This window comes from Mus caroli, chromosome 15 (genome assembly GCF_900094665.2).
Source record: "Mus caroli chromosome 15, CAROLI_EIJ_v1.1, whole genome shotgun sequence".
In the NCBI taxonomy this organism is placed as follows: domain Eukaryota; kingdom Metazoa; phylum Chordata; class Mammalia; order Rodentia; family Muridae; genus Mus; species Mus caroli.
In genome coordinates, this window is record NC_034584.1 from 57,988,317 (window position 1) to 57,995,776 (window position 7,460).

Genomic DNA, 7,460 nt, shown 5'->3' on the forward strand with positions numbered 1-7,460 from the left:
AGAGAGAGAGACACACACAGAGACAGAGAGACAGAGAGAATGGCCTATGGGCAAAGCCACCAGTGCTATGGATGACAACTGCTGATGTTGGGACAGAAAGACTACAGTACCCAACTCTGGAGGGAGAGGCCAGGCACCTAAGCCACTCCTGACCAAGAATGTCTATTCTCCAGCTGGGTGACATAGGGAAAGAGAAGAATCTTGGCATGGCCACATTGCAACCACAGGAGAGCTTATCAAACAGTGATAAAGGGGCACGGTGACATCAAGAGACGAGCTGACCATGATACTAGAAGTTAGTGTCATGTCCTAAAGTGAGAAAAATTGGTCCCAAGCCAAGGAATGCAAGCAGCTTCAATAGAAATACCAACCAAATGAATTCTTGAAACCTCCAAGAACCCCCGCCCCTAACATCTTGATTTTAGACTTCTAACCTCCACAGTCATAAGAAATATGTTGATTTAAACTATCGCATCTGCTTACTTTGTTCTAGGGGCCATAGGAAACCAACCCCGAGCCCTGGGTCTGATCTGTAAAGCAGCAACAACTCAACCTGCATCGTGCAGCTGATGGGATGCAACCAGGAAGGTTAGGACACTGTCTGGCACGCAGTATGCACCTAGCACGTCACTCACTCAGCCTCCCTGAACCCAGACACTTGCAGGCATGGGCAGGGCTGCACCTGGGGTCCAGCTATTCTCAGGGGGTTTACATACCAAGGTCGCCTTGGCCCTCCTGGGTTTTTCTCTCTCCCTCAGTTGTACTTTGGGGTGTCCAGGTCACCCTGGCACAGACAGCAGCCCACCACTTTTCTTGCCCAGGGCACAGGGAAGGGCAGGGAGCTGACTGGAGGGGCTAATCAGAGGGAGGAGTCCCAGCTCCCAACTTTGCTGCATTGATTAATTTCAAGTGAGCAGCCAGGCAAAAACTGAGAGCCCCTTCTCCCTCTCCTTCTACAAGGCTGGGTGGGAGGTGGGCTCTTCGGTGTTGGAGGACCTACAGTGTAAACTGGCATAAAGCACACAGGCACACACAGGTGTTCTCTGTGATACCAAGACATGGACAGAGCGTGCAATCCCTGTGTCCGGTTGAAGAAAGTAAATGTGGGAGATGGGAAGGTTTGTTCAAGGTCATGCTTCTGGCTAGGTCCTCAAGAAGTGTCAGAACCAGACTCTACTCCCCCTCAGCCCACTATTCTGGGTTGGTGATCCCCACACCTGGGCCCCTTTTCTGTGACTGCTAAAGATGCTCCTTCTCAAGGTTCCTTCCTTCCTAACAGGGTGCGACAAATAGAATTACGTTTTTTTCCATTTATGTTTGGTTTTGTTGAGATGGAGACTTATATTCTAACCCAGTCCAGCCTCAAACTTACTATGGAAGTCTAGAAAATCCTCCTGCCTCAGCCTCCTCACTGCTAGGCTTACAGTTTATTTATACCAAGGCCAACCAATGCCAACTGGACTAGAGATTTGGAACGTTCTGCTGGGCCATCAGGAAGTATCTGCTTCTCCAGGATTCTTCTATATGGTTAGGGTAAGAGGGAGGGGCAGGGTTCAGTGGCCCCGCCTACTTGAAGATTTCGATCGAGGTTTCACCCTGTGCTCGTTCAGGCTGGCGCTTGCTGATGGGCGGGCATACTCGACATCCATTAGGAGCTTGCTAACTGAGATGAGGAAGCACTGATAGAACACTAAGAGGGTAGGGAAGAGGCAAGGCCAACAGACACTCCATGGTGAGGAAGAGTCTGGGGAGGGCTGTGAGCGACCTGACACTGTGGGCCCAGGAGAATCTGGAGAGGCCAGTGCTGAGGCGCCAGCCACTTCCGCCTCAGCTTGTCTCTTTTCATTCACATGCACACGCTGTTTCCAGTAAGTTAAAAACAAAAAAGTGTGAATGTCACCTTACAAAGAACAATTGTAACCATCTACTCAGAAAGCCCCTGGGAGGCTTTCTGGTATAAGAAGTAGGAACCCTTACAGACTCAGCTTGCATCCTCTAACACCCGGAGGAGACTGGGAAGTCCCTACAGTTTACCCGCTCAGGGTTTGCATCTCCTGGATGGATGGCCATACTGGATTAGTTAGTGGACCAATACACTCAAGTGAACAGTTGAACTTATTGTTTGGCAGGGGTAAGAACGGCCTCATCTTGGCTCTGAATCCGACTCTATGGCATCAGTGGGACTCTGCCCTGCTGGAGGTGTGTGAGCAGGGGCATCCTGCCTGCCCCGGAGATGATGAGCTGCCCAGACACCAGTACTTCCGCCTTGATACCCCGACTCTGAAACTGACTCAGAGTGGGGAGGGGGTTTACCACCAGGACCTGAGGACCAAAGAAGAGGAACTTGAAGAGTTTCGTTTTTACTCTTAAATCCACAGAGCTCACTAACTCTTACGAGAGCACGCCTGTGGCGGATGAATCAACTTATTACAGGAAGTCAGGTTCTGAACCTCCAGACCCTTTGCTCTAGGTCTGGTGTCCTAGTCCTTCCCCCAAACCCCTCTACCCAGATTGCTTTGAAGCCTGACTTAGGAAACAGCACAGCCATTCATTGTCAGCATGGTGGGCTCAGGCTAAAGGGCCCTGTGGGCATAGGATAGCTAGTCTAGGAACCCTTAAAAGTGTGGTGACAGACACTTCACAGGAGACTAAGAAATCCTTCCTGGGATCAAAAGGCCATTTTCCCTGGCTAGGAAAGACTAACATGTGACTTTCCTTTAGTTTCAGTGGACAGGAAATCTGATAGGCATTCCATATAAGTGGAAAAGACTATCTCTAAGTTAATAATATATGAAAAATATGGTATCTCCCCATTATCCCTCCTTATTGCTTTGGGAGATCAGGTTCAAGTTAATCCCACCAAAGTCTAGGAGAAACCAAGCCTCCCTTGCAGGGATAGGGCGTAGGACTAAGGGGGCTGTGCTGGGGGCTGGCACAGGCACCTGGGCAAGAGACAGCAGGTTCTTACTGGGCCTCAACTTTACTCCAGAGCAGATGCAAGTCTATATTTTATTTTAAAAGTGTTGGTAAAGAACCAGGAAGCATACAAGAGCTGGTCTAAGCCCCCTCCCTGACACATATAGAGCAGAAGACTGCCTGGTCTGGGCTCAATGGGAGAAGATGCACCTAACCCTTGAGAGACTTGAGGCACCAGGGAGTGGGGAGGCTTGGTGGGGAGAGGGGGGGCATTCTCTTGGAGACAGAGGGAGGAAGAATGGGATGAGGAACTGTGGAAGGGAGGATGGGGAGGAGGGCAATGACTAGATTGCAAAAAAAAAATATGAGTAATTAAAAAAAAACTGTTGGTAAAGGGGCTAGGGAGATGGCTTAGTTAGTAACTGAGCTCAGGTCTCTAACACCCAGGTAAAAAGCTAGGCATGGATACAAGTAGCCATACCCCTAGTGCTTACAGGTGATGGCAGGTGAGTTCTTAGAGCTTGCTGAGCAGTTAGTCTAGCCAGACACTGAATGTCAAGTGCAGTGATACTGTTTCAAATGGAAAATGGGCAGCCCCAGCACTCAGAAGCCAGAGGCAAGTTGGTCTCCATGAATTTGAGGTGACTTGGTTCACACAGGGAGTTAGAGGCTAACTACAGCTGCATAGTGAGACCTTGTGTCAAAAAGACAGACAGACAGACAGACAGACAGACACACACACACACAGAGGGAGGGAGGGAAGGAGGAAGAGAAGGGAGGAGGGATAGGAATAGGGAGAGAGAAAGGAAGAGGGAGAGGCATGGAGAAAGAGAGAGAGAGAGAGAGAGAGAGAGAGAGAGAGAGAGAGAGAGAGAGAGAGAGAGAGAGAGAGAGAGGAGGACAAAGAGAGAGACTTGTTAACCTCTGCCTTCCCACCCACAAACACACACATGCACATTGGTAGACATGTATATGTGCACACACCTGTGTTGATGAATTGTGTACATAGTTAAAATCATATAAAAAGGTCCCCACTTTTTACTTTCATATTTTTCCCCCTCTAAGGTTTTGCTATGTAGCTATGGCTGGCCTGAAACTTACAATGTAAACCAGACTAGCCTTAACTTTTGGCAATTCTCCGGCCTCATACCACCCTGTTTAGAAAGGTTATTCTAAAATACTTTGAGTTTCATGTCCACCCTGGGAGGCCAGTGGTGGCTACAACATTTGTCTGTCTGTCTGTTTGCTTTTTTTTTTTTTTTTTGAGACAGGGTTTCTCTGGGAAACAGCCCTGGCTTGTCTCAGAACTCACTCTGTAAGGTAGACCAGGCTGACCTGGAACTCAGAGATGCACCTGCCTCTGCCTCCCAATCCTTTGCTGGGATTACAGTCATGTACCATCACTGCCCAGTTTATGGCAGTTACATTTCTTTGACAAGAAAACCCAGGGATCAGAGGAGTCAGGTAAGTTGCCCATGCCTGCTCAGCTTTGAAGAGGAGACAGCTATTTGTCTAGAAACTCAATCTTCTAAGTCATGTTAGTGACATTTGAAGGCAGGACCTTTGGGAGATGAGGGGGCGGTGAGCCTCTGCCTTCTTAAATACATCAATGAGTTACTGAGGAAGTGGCCTCTTAATCATTCTCTCTAGCACTTCAAGGTGTCTCAACATGTGGGCCCGTCTGTGCTGTTATAAGGCAGGAAGCAATCCCATCTCATGCCTAGTAGATCTGGCCTCATGTAATTGGATTTCTAAGAACAGATAAATGCCTCATCTTTATAAATTACCTAACCTCAGGGATTCTGTGACAGCTACAGGTAAAGAACCATCACGGCGTTCATGGGAACCAGAGCCCAAACACAGTGCTCATCCCAGGATTGAAACCAAAGACCACTGCACAGGTTCTAGATGACCTGGCCAGCCTCTCTAGGCTGTGGAGTTTATGGATCAGAAAGTTCATCTTTCTGAAAAGGGAACCGTTGGTCTGAAGAGAACAAGAGGAATGCAGTCTACAAAATGGCAGAAAAAAAATAATCTGTCAATCTTCAAGCTGATGAGGACTTGTCTAGAATATGAAAACAGAAAAACTGGCCATGCTCATTCATCGTCACAGCACTTTGAAGGGTAAGGCACGGGGAGCTTCATGACATTGAGGCCAGGTTAGGTTACACGGTCCCATCCCCCAAAGCCAAAAAAACCAACCAACCCACCCACCAACCAACCAACCAACCAACCAACCAACTAACTAACCAACCCACCAACCAAGCAATCCACCAACCCACCAACCAACCCACCAACCCACCAACCAACCAACCAACCCACCAGCCAACCAACCAACCAACCAACCCACCAACCCACCAACCAACCCACCAACCCACCAACCAACCAACCCACCAACCCACCAACCAACCAACCAACCCACCAAACAACCAACCAACCAACCAACCAACCAACCAACCAACCAACCCACCAACCCACCAACCAACCAACCAACCCACCAAACAACCAACCAACCAACCAACCAACCAACCCACCAACCCACCAACCAACCAACCAACCCACCAATCAACCCACCAATCAACCCACCAACCCACCAACCAACCAACCAACTAACCAATCAACCAACTAACTAACCAATCAACCAACTAACTAACCAATCAACCAACTAACGCCCCAAATCAAACAAGAAAAACATAACAGCCCCCTCTACCCCCTGCCACCAAGCCAGAAGAAAAACAACAAATAAATAAATAGTACAGCTGAAAAAATTAAACATGGGTAAAGGATCTGAAAACCTCTTCCCTTCAAAGATCTGCAAATGTACCCAGCATCCTAAGTCTTCTGGGAAATGCAAATCAAAACCACTGTGAGAGATCACTGTACCCTTTTTAGGATGGCTGCTATAAAAATAGAAACCCAGTGTGGGTGAGGACGCCGAGAAATGGGAAGCCTCCTGCATCGCTGCTGGAGTGGAAATCAGGGTGACTGCTTTAGAAACCATCCTGACAGGTCCTCAGAAGGCCACACATACAACTACCCCATGACCCACCAAGAAGAGAGAGCCCATGCAAAACATCACACAAGTGTTCCCAGCTGTATAGTTCATCCCAGCCCAAAACAGGGCTCAGAAAAACAAACAACACAACACAACACAACAGCAAACCCCTGAGGAAGTGTAGCCACAGACATGGTGGAAGAATATTTGGCAATGAAAAGAGAAATGGTGTGCTTCAGTAATCCCAGCACTGGGAGGCAGGAGCAGATGGATAGTTAAATTTAAAGTTAGCCTGCAATGTATAGCAAGACTGTTTACAAAAGAAAAAAAGAATTGGAACACCATGGATCAACCTTGGAGATAGTATATACCAAGTAACCCAATCACAGCTTGTATGTACTGTATAATACAAAATTCCCTGAAGAGATCGGCTATGCATAATTGTCTGTGGCTGGAGGAAATGGCAATGGCTGGCTGCTAATGGGCCCAAGGTATCTTCCTTAGATGATCAAAACTTTCTTCTCTTGATGGTGGTGACAGCTGTCCAACTTGTGAAAATATTAAACCCACTTAAAGGCACACTTTGAATAAACAGTCTATTAATTATATTGCAGAGAAGCTGTTATACATTATTAAAAAGTATAGGCTGGGATGGCAGCATAGCTTGGCCGGGAGATGCTCACCTTGTGCAACCAAGCTTTGGATTTGAACCTCAGCACTGTATAAAACACTTATGGCCAATACTTGCAATCCCAGAGTCAGAAGCTCAAGGTCCTGCTTGGCTCCATAGGCAGTCTGGGGCCAGCCTGAGTCAAACACAGTAGTCTAAAATGAACAAATGTATACGTTTTAGCCAGGAACTGGATAAGAACAGACTCATCTCCCTGGGGTGATGGTGGCACATGCCTTTAATCCTAGCACTTGGGAGGTAAAGGCAGGCCAGTTTGAGGTCGAGTTTGATCTACAGAGTGAGTTTCAAGATAGCCAGAGCTAAAACAGAGAAACCCTATCTCAAACACACACACACACACACACACACACACACACAGAGAGAGAGAGAGAGAGAGAGAGAGAGAGAGAGAGAGAGAGAGAGAGAGAGAGAGAGGCTCATTCCAGTGGTCTTACAATTCAGCAGCTGTTCAGATTTATTTATTACTTACTTATCTATTCATTCATTCATTTTTATTTAATGTGTGTATACTTTGCTTGCATGTTTGTCTGTGCAACATGTGCATTCCTGGCACCCTCGGAGGTCAAAAGAAGTCATGGGATGGCCTGGAACTGGAATTCTATATGGTTCTGGGCTACCATGTGTGTGCTGGGAACAGTAAGAGCAACAAGTGCTCTTGGCCAGGGAGCCATTGGCTAGTCCCAGACAGTTAAGAAAGGTGTTTGTTGCCCGGCAGTGGTGGCGCACACCTTTAATCCCAGCACTTGGGAGGCAGAGGCAGGTGGGTCTCTTGAGTTCCAGGCCAGCCTGGTCTACAGAGTGAGTCCCAGGACAGCCAGGGCTACACAGAGAAACCCTGTCTCGAAAAACCAAAAAAAA